The sequence below is a fragment of the Cebus imitator genome, unplaced genomic scaffold (genome assembly GCF_001604975.1).
Source record: "Cebus imitator isolate Cc_AM_T3 unplaced genomic scaffold, Cebus_imitator-1.0 Scaffold133, whole genome shotgun sequence".
Lineage (NCBI taxonomy): Eukaryota > Metazoa > Chordata > Mammalia > Primates > Cebidae > Cebus > Cebus imitator.
In genome coordinates, this window is record NW_016107448.1 from 1,175,249 (window position 1) to 1,184,453 (window position 9,205).

Consider the following 9,205-nt stretch of genomic DNA (forward strand, 5'->3'; position numbering starts at 1 on the left):
TTTGTAATTTTAATATAGCTAGGATCTTTTTAAGAGGTTTAAAGGCTTTGCCTTTTACACTAGAATAACACAAAGAAAATATTAAACAAGACAATTTAACTAAAATAAAATCATAATTAATACAGGCCTATCAGGGTCTAAGAAGATGTGTAGAAAACTGATTGTGAGCAGAAATAGTCTGTATTATAGTTTCCTGATATGATTTTTTTGGTAACTGGGCAGTAGATAAAGGTAATAGGTTTTAAGGGTAAAAAGGAAAAAAAGTATATATATTTTCTGGAGAGAAAGTAAGCAGCTTGGTTTTGTAATTTATTTGTAAGCAATCAGTTCAAAAATATTAAATTATATAAATTAATAATTGATTCATAATTAAGAGAGTCTATGTCATTCTTATAATGTGAACAGAGTAAAAAGATTGTCAGCTTTTCATTACCCGTTGTTTAATGCCCACTGGAATTTTAGTTCACGTTCTGGGCATTGATCAAAAGATTCTGACTTTGATTTCCTTGTTCTGTAGAGTTAAATAATTTAGACACTATTTTCATCTCAAAGAAAGGCCTCAAACACTCATAGGAAAATTGCAAGATTGCCCTCTAGTACTATTTTGTTTATCCTTATCTACCTTTGGATGTATCCTGGTTAGAAGACAAAAAAAAATATTTCAGAACTCCCTGTACTTGTACATAGTGTATTAGTACTTCAATAATAGCACACGAGGCAAAATTTTAGAGATGGCACTTATGGTCTCAGCAATTTCATAAGTTATTAAGCCTTTCGGGCTATTCTAATTTTTCAGTTGTAAGGTTTTAAAAATGAGATTAGGTATAGAAGGCTTATTTGCATTGGTGAGAAAAAAAAATAACCTTCAGACTTGTGAGTGGTAAGGTTACAGAGCAACAGTGTAGATGTTTATAAAAGTAGAAATGGCATAGACTTCACCAATAGAACTGTTGATACAAGTGAGAATGAGACATACTAACGAGGAATATACTGAGTGGCTTTTTATGTATAAAAGAGCGATTAATGAATTTTTAGAAAATTGTTAATGTTTTTAAATTATTAATAGATTTTAATAATAGATTGTTAATAATATTAGTGATTAATATTAATATTAAATAAAATCTATTATTTCATATTAAAATATTATCAGTATTGGTATTATTTAGAATAATAAAATTATTAATAATAGATTAATTTTTAAAAACGAGCACATTTCCTGACTGAGTAAATGATAGAATAGAATTAAACATAGTTTAAAATACAATGTAAATAAAGTGAAATGAAACAATAGACTAGGGTCAAAGGTGAAATCTCAGATAACTCAAAACTCATGATTAACATCAAAGTGTAATCAACATGATAACTAAGGAAGGGAAATCATTTTTGAATAAATTCTGGTTAAAGCTTGGCAGGAAACTGGGATAAGATAGTGAAAGTGTTTAAAATATACTACCCTGGCACATTGACTATTATGAAATAAAGGCACTTGAAAAATTGCAAGCCCAAAAAGATCATGCTGACCTCCTTTCTGTTTTCTAAAAGCAGAAGATGAAATTCCTGTGTGAAAGGCATACTCCCTATACAAGAAAGAAAGGCAACATCCTTATCTTCAAAGACGAGAAGTCAAGGCTGAGGGCTGAGAGAATACTGCACAGACCTTGTTAGAGTGTCTCTTATCTTTTCAGCCTCCCACATAATTGAGTTGCTTCTTCACAGCATACTATTCTTTGTCCAATACAGTAAACAGTGTATAAGGAGTTGACCCTTAACTTCTTCGGTCTTCACTTCTTTATGAAGGCTTCCATGCCATGCAAAACTTGTATTAAATAAGTGTGTATGCATTTCTCCTGTTGGTCTGTATTGTGTCAGTTTAATTCTCAAGCTCAGCCAAAAGAAACCCTAAAGGGGAGCCCAGCTCCCCTAAATAACCTTTTCTTCTGGGCTCAGTTGACAGCAGCTAATTAGGATATTGTCTTATCTGTTCTCTATCTGCCCCCAACTCCAACAGGCTAAGAAAGAGAACCAAACTCTTACTCTTGGTTACAGCAGAAAGGAGAAAGAGAAGATAACTGGGAATGGAGCAATTCACAGAGAAATTCTACTTAACAAAGGGCTCAGCATTCATGTATAAACAAGAAACAAACAGGTAATATGAATTAATTGATTTAAGCATAAGACAAAAAGTAGTCACAGAAACTTCGAGGAAGGAAAGAATACAGTTGGTCACTGAAGCCATTGACATTTAGAAGAAAATAATTATGAGGTTCAAAACAGACAAATAAATGAAAAACAACAATAACAAAATGTATATCAGTGGCCAGACAAAGTCCATGGACGACCAATTAGTTTCTTGTTTCTTAAAAAGACAGAATAAGTCATAGACAAGATGAGGACCTGTCTTTACAAATAAATTAATGTAGTAAATATATTGAAGGAAAGCATATGCCAGTAATAGAAAGAATAAAAATAAAACAAAAAATATAAGTCAGAGAGGTGAACATTTGTAAAGTCTAGCCAATTTCCTAAATCAAAGGGAGAGGTAACCACAAAAATTATTCCTAAAACCGGATCTTTCTCAGGCCTTGAAAATGTGTAGGTTCCTAAAATTTAAAGCACATTTTAGGAAACACTATATAAGACAGGATGTCCTATTATCTACAATGCCTACTCATAAATTTCTGTTTAAGAACAGAAACATTCTTAGAGTGTTCCCAGCTTGTGGAATATAAGAATGCTCTGTCACCACTGCCTCTTCATCTTTAAAGCGGCACCCTCTCAATTTTATACCGCCTTACCACCTCTTCTCTTCTTCACTGAGATCACTCTTGTCCTGCCAGTATCTGTGGTTTTGGTCAGATAACATAGTTATTTCAAGTTTTTTGTCCTACATCACAGTCTTATATTTCTCCATGTGGCTCTTAAGTTCTTTGTCCACCAAGAAGAGTTGGAACTCCAAGTAAATATAACCCAGAACTATGCTGTCCAGGATATACTGCTTTAATTAACATTAATATTGTTGTATCAGGTTGGACCCATAATTTTTATATGTGGAAAGGCCTTCCATCTCATGTGTTTCCATCAAAATAAAAGGATTATTTTGATTTTTTTAAAGACAATATTTTTTCCCAAGAAATATCCAAAATTTGGTTATCCTTTGCACAGAGAACAATTAGAACACAGAACAATCACATTGCAATCTTCGTTCAGGAGAAAAAGAAATAAATACTTTCTCCCCCATTCCTATTATAAAATACTGATCCTGGGCTAGAATTAAAGGGAAACACTTTTATCTTCTATGTGCAACCAAAGTTTAGATTTAGATTGAACTGGATTTCTTTTTTGGTTCTAAATTGGATATTTTAATGACAAATCGAATATTCTCCTTATACTCCAAATTGATTGTATTCTATAGTATTCTGGGGGATCCAGCAGGGGTAAAGCCAAAGAGCCAAGAAAGTCAATTGCAAGATGATAACCTATAGCTGGATTCTTTCACCTGATTTAAAGGAATAAGAGTTAGTCAGCAGATCGTACATGTGGCATTATTTGTAAGTGAATTTTGATCTATTATTTAAAATATAATTAAGGTACACAAATAAGAGGAAAACAGCATTATAATCATAACAATATGTTAGCTATAATAAACGATGTATTATTTTTAGAAAAATTAGGAGAACTTTGAAGAAGAAAGAATTATCAGGAGATATAGCTTTGCCTACCTGTAAAAAGTAATTTGCATGTGATCAAAGCAATAATATTTAGAACATATTGCAAATCATTTGAGTTCTTGACAGAAGTGGCATATTAAGTACAGTTTTCCAGAAGGTTGGTTGTGATTTCTAAAAGAATTCTTAACAAGATCTATCAAAATACTATTTTCTATATTATTTTTATTCAAATCATACACTTTCCAAGCACCTGGACCTATCTGCCTGGCTATCAATCTATCTATCTATCTATCTATTTGTCTATCTATGCCAACGAGTTGGAGATATTTTGCTTAGGTGTTATTCACTTGACTATAATTTTCAAATGAAATGCCCACATTTCCATGGTTATGGTCAGAAAATCTCCTGCTTTCTTTATGTTGTGTCATCTGATCGTTAGCCAAGATGAGTGTTTAAAATACACATTTCTTCCATTATCCTTCTATTTCTTATTTCTGGTTTGTTCCTCATTGTGCTATCCTTTCCTATTTTCCACTTTCTTCCACACAAAACTTCAAATTTCAATACCAACACTATCTTAAACTTTATATTTTTTGCTTTATTTAGCATTAATTAGTTCAACTCTAAGTGTCAGTCATAAAAACTTTTATTCAGTGAGCTATAGATGATCTGATGACTCAAGAGTTGAGTCTGTAATGGAAAAGTTTAAGGCAAACATTCTTAGATGAAAAAGATCAAAAGAACTAAAACATTATTTATAATTTATGACTTGTTACTTATCCACTTCAAAAACAATTCAAGATGAACTGACTTTATTGAAATAAAATTTGAAATTCTTCATGTATGCTTCTTTAAAACAAAGAAGAAAATTCCCTTTGACAAATATTATACAATAATAGCTCATTGTAGAAAATGTGCAGAAGTAAGAGGTGATCATACCTTTAAGAAGTTATTTTGCATTTATCCGAATTGAAACTTTTCCTTGTTGACCTTCAAAGAAGCCATACTCAACTCTGGAATTGGACTGCTTCCATCTGAATACTGATTCTTCCCCACAATAGTTGTATGCAATTGGGCCAGATACTATTTCAGTGTCAATTCTATCACCTATAAAGTGGTAATAATTGTATTAAAATAGGTTGAAATGTTGTAGTGAGAATTAAATAAGTTAGTACATATTAACTTAGAAGAGTGCATCACAGTTAATACTTACATAATAAGTAATAATATTGTTGGATTATTTTTCAAAAACTTTGAAAGTAATTCAGTTGTTCATATCATTTATAAGTTGGCTGATTCTAGAGAACAAATTTATTACATTTTTAAAATTTATAATTGTATTGGGGTTCCCTAGAGGGACAGAACTAGTAGCATAAATCTTCTGATGGTTAGTACAGAGTGTTATCCTATTAGTTCTACAACTATTAATACATATATATTATATATAATAGGATATATAGATATAAAACAAATAGGAGATATATATCTCCTATTCCCGAGAGGGACAAATATATATCTCCTATTAGTTCTATATATAATTAATAGAAATATATTATTCTGTATATGTAATATAGGTATATTATTCTATTAGTTCTCTGTATATCCTATTAGTTATATATAATATGTATATAAAATATTAATGTGTATATATATATATATATATATCCAAGTTTATTAAGGAGTTTAACTCACAAGATCACAAGGTCCCACAACAGGCCATCTGCAAGCTGAGGAGCAAGGAAGCCAGTCCAAGTCCCAAAGCTGAAGAACTTGGAGTCCTATGTTCAAGGTAAGAAGCATCCAGCACAGGAGAAAGATGTAGTCTGGGAGGCCAAGCCAGTCTCGTCCTTTCACATTCTTATGCCTGCTTTATACTTGCTGGCAGCTTATTAGATGGTGCCCACCCAGATAAAGGGTAGGTCTGCCTTTCGCAGCCCACTGAATCAAATCTTAATCTTCTTTGGCAACACCCTCACAGACACACCCAGGATCAATACTCTGCATCCTTCAAGCCAATCAACTTGATGCTCACTATTAACCATCACAATAATTAATTATCCCTGAAGCCAAAAAAAATTAGTTGTTTACCTAAAATTAAATAGTGTAAGATATTTAAACCAAAAGATTTTTTTCATTTTCCTTTTAAACTAGGCCAAGGTAATTTTATTTTACTATGGTCAACACAGAGGTTTATTGCTTACAGAAATTCTGTTTTAACCTGGGGGTCTGTAGTAAGGGAAGTGTTAGGTAAAGGACAGAATAAATAAATTTTGTCCTAAGATTCTAAAACAAAACAATACAAAGAAAAAACTAATTTTCAGTGCATTTTTTTTAAAGAATAAAATTCTTCTGGGTTTTTTTTTTTTTGTATTTAAAATTTTTTTGCTCTAAAGTTTATCTTTTATGTTATTTTTTAAGCCAATTTCAAAGTATCAAATTTTCATGAACAGGAAAATTCAGTACACACAGCAATTTTTCCTTAGTGAAAGGAGTGCGCTCTATTTATAAGGAAAATTAAAATGATAAAACACCTTCACACCAAGTTTAATATCTAATATGAAATGAATATAACATTTTAGCAGCTGTAGATACTACACACACATCCACACATGAAATCATTTACAATTATATAACACACACACACTATATATATATATACATATATATATATATAAAACACACACACTATATATATATAATGTGTATATATATATATAGTGTGTGTATATATATATAGTGTGTACATATATAGTGTGTGTGTGTATATATATATAGTGTTTGTGTTTTGTATATATATGTAGAGTGTGTGTGTGTTTACAATTATATAACACGCAAACACACATACTATCTATATATATATATATAGATAGTATGTGTGTTATATAATTGTAAACAATTATATATTGCATATATATGTATATATATAGATACGCATATATACTTATCTATACGTAACTATACGTATATAGATACGTATATATGCATATCTATATATATACATATATATACACACACATACACACAAACAAATATATATACATATATATATATATATATTATATATAACCTGATTTTAGTTTTCTACTTTGGTTTTGAATATATGAGTCATCAGAAAACCATATAATAGCCAACTTTTAGAATATTATCAAGGTTAATATTAGTCCATGGAGCTTTTAACAAAATGAGAAGGAAGACTGAATAAATATAAACTTTATAATATGACCTAGAATTATTCTCTGATATCAGATTTTAAAACAAAGCTTAAATTTATAGATGATTTGCCAGTGTCAACCATAATAAGCATATAGGATATCTAACATAGTTTTGTCCTTGACAGGAACCTTTCTTTCTTCAGTTTTATTTCATTTGTTAAATTCACCACTACCTATAAAGTGCATTTTGACAAGTGAAGCTTAAAGATATTAAAATATAATCAAGATTATTTTCTCTCACAAGAAGTTTTACCAATATAGAAGTGTGAATGTATCAAAGTCATATGCAATAATATATTCCTTAGCTACATATGTGCATATTTGGTACATAATTACATCATCGCTCGATGTCTAACATGTGACTAATATTTTAGTGATTATGAGTTCGAAAGAATAAAAAATGAGTATCCTGTGCTTTATTCTAAGAATTAGAAGTGTTTTTTTCCTTAATTGTAGATACTAGTGTTTTATTGTAAAACAATCACATTTATCAGTTTTTAAATAAATAATCCGATTATTGATGTGATTTATATTTCATATGCATTTTAAATAAATTTATAGAAAGTTATACCTTGTGATGGTTAGTACTGAGTGTCAACTTGATTGGATTGAAGGATACAAAGTATTGATCCTGGGTGTGTCTGTGAGGGTGTTGCCAAAGGATGTTAACATTTGAGTCAGTGGACTGAGAAAGTCTGACCCATCTTTACTCTGGGTGGGCACAATCTATTAGCTGCCATGTAGACAGAATAAAAAGCAGTCCTGAGAATGTGAAAAGATGAAACAGGCTTAGCCTTCCAGCCTACATCTTCTCCCACGCTGGATGCTTCCGGCCTCGAACATTAGACTCCAAATTCTTCAGCTCTGGAACTCCAACTGCCATCCTTGCTCCTCAGCTTGCAGATGGCCAGTTGTGGCACCTTGTGGTACTGTGAGCTAATACTACTTAATAAACTTCCATACATATATGGAAGTTTTATATATGGGATATATATATATATATAATAATTATATATATTGGAGATACATATATACATAATTTATATATTAGAGAGAACTAATATATATATATATATATATATATATCTCCTGTATACACACACACACACACACACACACGTGTGTGTGTGTGTGTGTGTGTATCCTATTTTATACTTATTATATATACGGGAGATATATATATTTATATTAGTTCTCTATTTTATATATATATATGTATCTCCCATATATGTAATTTTACATATATATATAATAGATATATATGGAAGATTATATATATTCTAATATATATATATATATATAGTTCTGTGCCTTTAGAGAACCCTAATACATACCTTAACCAGAATATCAACTTTTTATTTGCAGTAAAATGTATAATGGCATGTTACTGTTCATGATAGTGGGCTAGAAGAAGCTAGTGACACCTATCACATGGAGAAGAATCAAAATGGAAAGGAAATAATAACACTTTAAGGACATCTTCTAAGTGAGCACACTGGAATTCATCAGAGAAGCAGTACAAATCATGGAAAGCAGAGGAGAACAAAGGTGGGATGCCTGTGTGAAGCTGGGGGAAGGTCCCTGGAGCAGGGAAGTCATGAGTGAGAGAACCTCCAGGGTTCCACACTGCTGCCATGGACTGTTAGAGTCCTATCCAGGGGAAAGCCCCCTCAATCCCCCTAGGCCTCCAGAGGGACATAGGAAAGCTACATGGAGACTTCACAGAGGCACTGGTCAAGCCCAAGTGGAATCCCAAAGACTTTTAATCCCTAGCTAGCTTGGTACCAGCTGCCATCACTCCACGAAAGAGGGAAATGGGGGGCAGGAAACTTACAGATGCTCCAAAGACAGATACTGTATAGCAGCAGAGGTACAAAAGAATGGGCAGACAATGCACTGCACAACTCCCTACATCTGCCCGCCCCCTGTCCCCCAGCCCACTAAATGGAGCCGACCTGCTTTGGCATCAGGTTCCCAACACCCTGCCACATGTGAGTATTTTGACTGTGGCATGGTGTTACTCTGAGAGTCTGGCCCCCTTTGGTTCCCATTGCAGTCGCCACTACCACTACTGCCACCCCTGCTGTCCCTAAGCCTGGGGAAGAAAAGCCAGGGACCTTTGTGCACTCCCAACAGCAAAATACACTGCTGCTTCTATGGAAGGGAAGTGCAAGTGGGCCACAAGCCCCACAGCGGCAGGTCTCCATTGTCCCAGCTGGTAGGGGAAGGCCTTCCCGAGTGAATGACTCACGGCACAGCCACCTTGCTTCCACCTGACTTTTTCAACTGTGGCGCCGTCTCAGACTTCTGCTGGTGGTGTGGAGA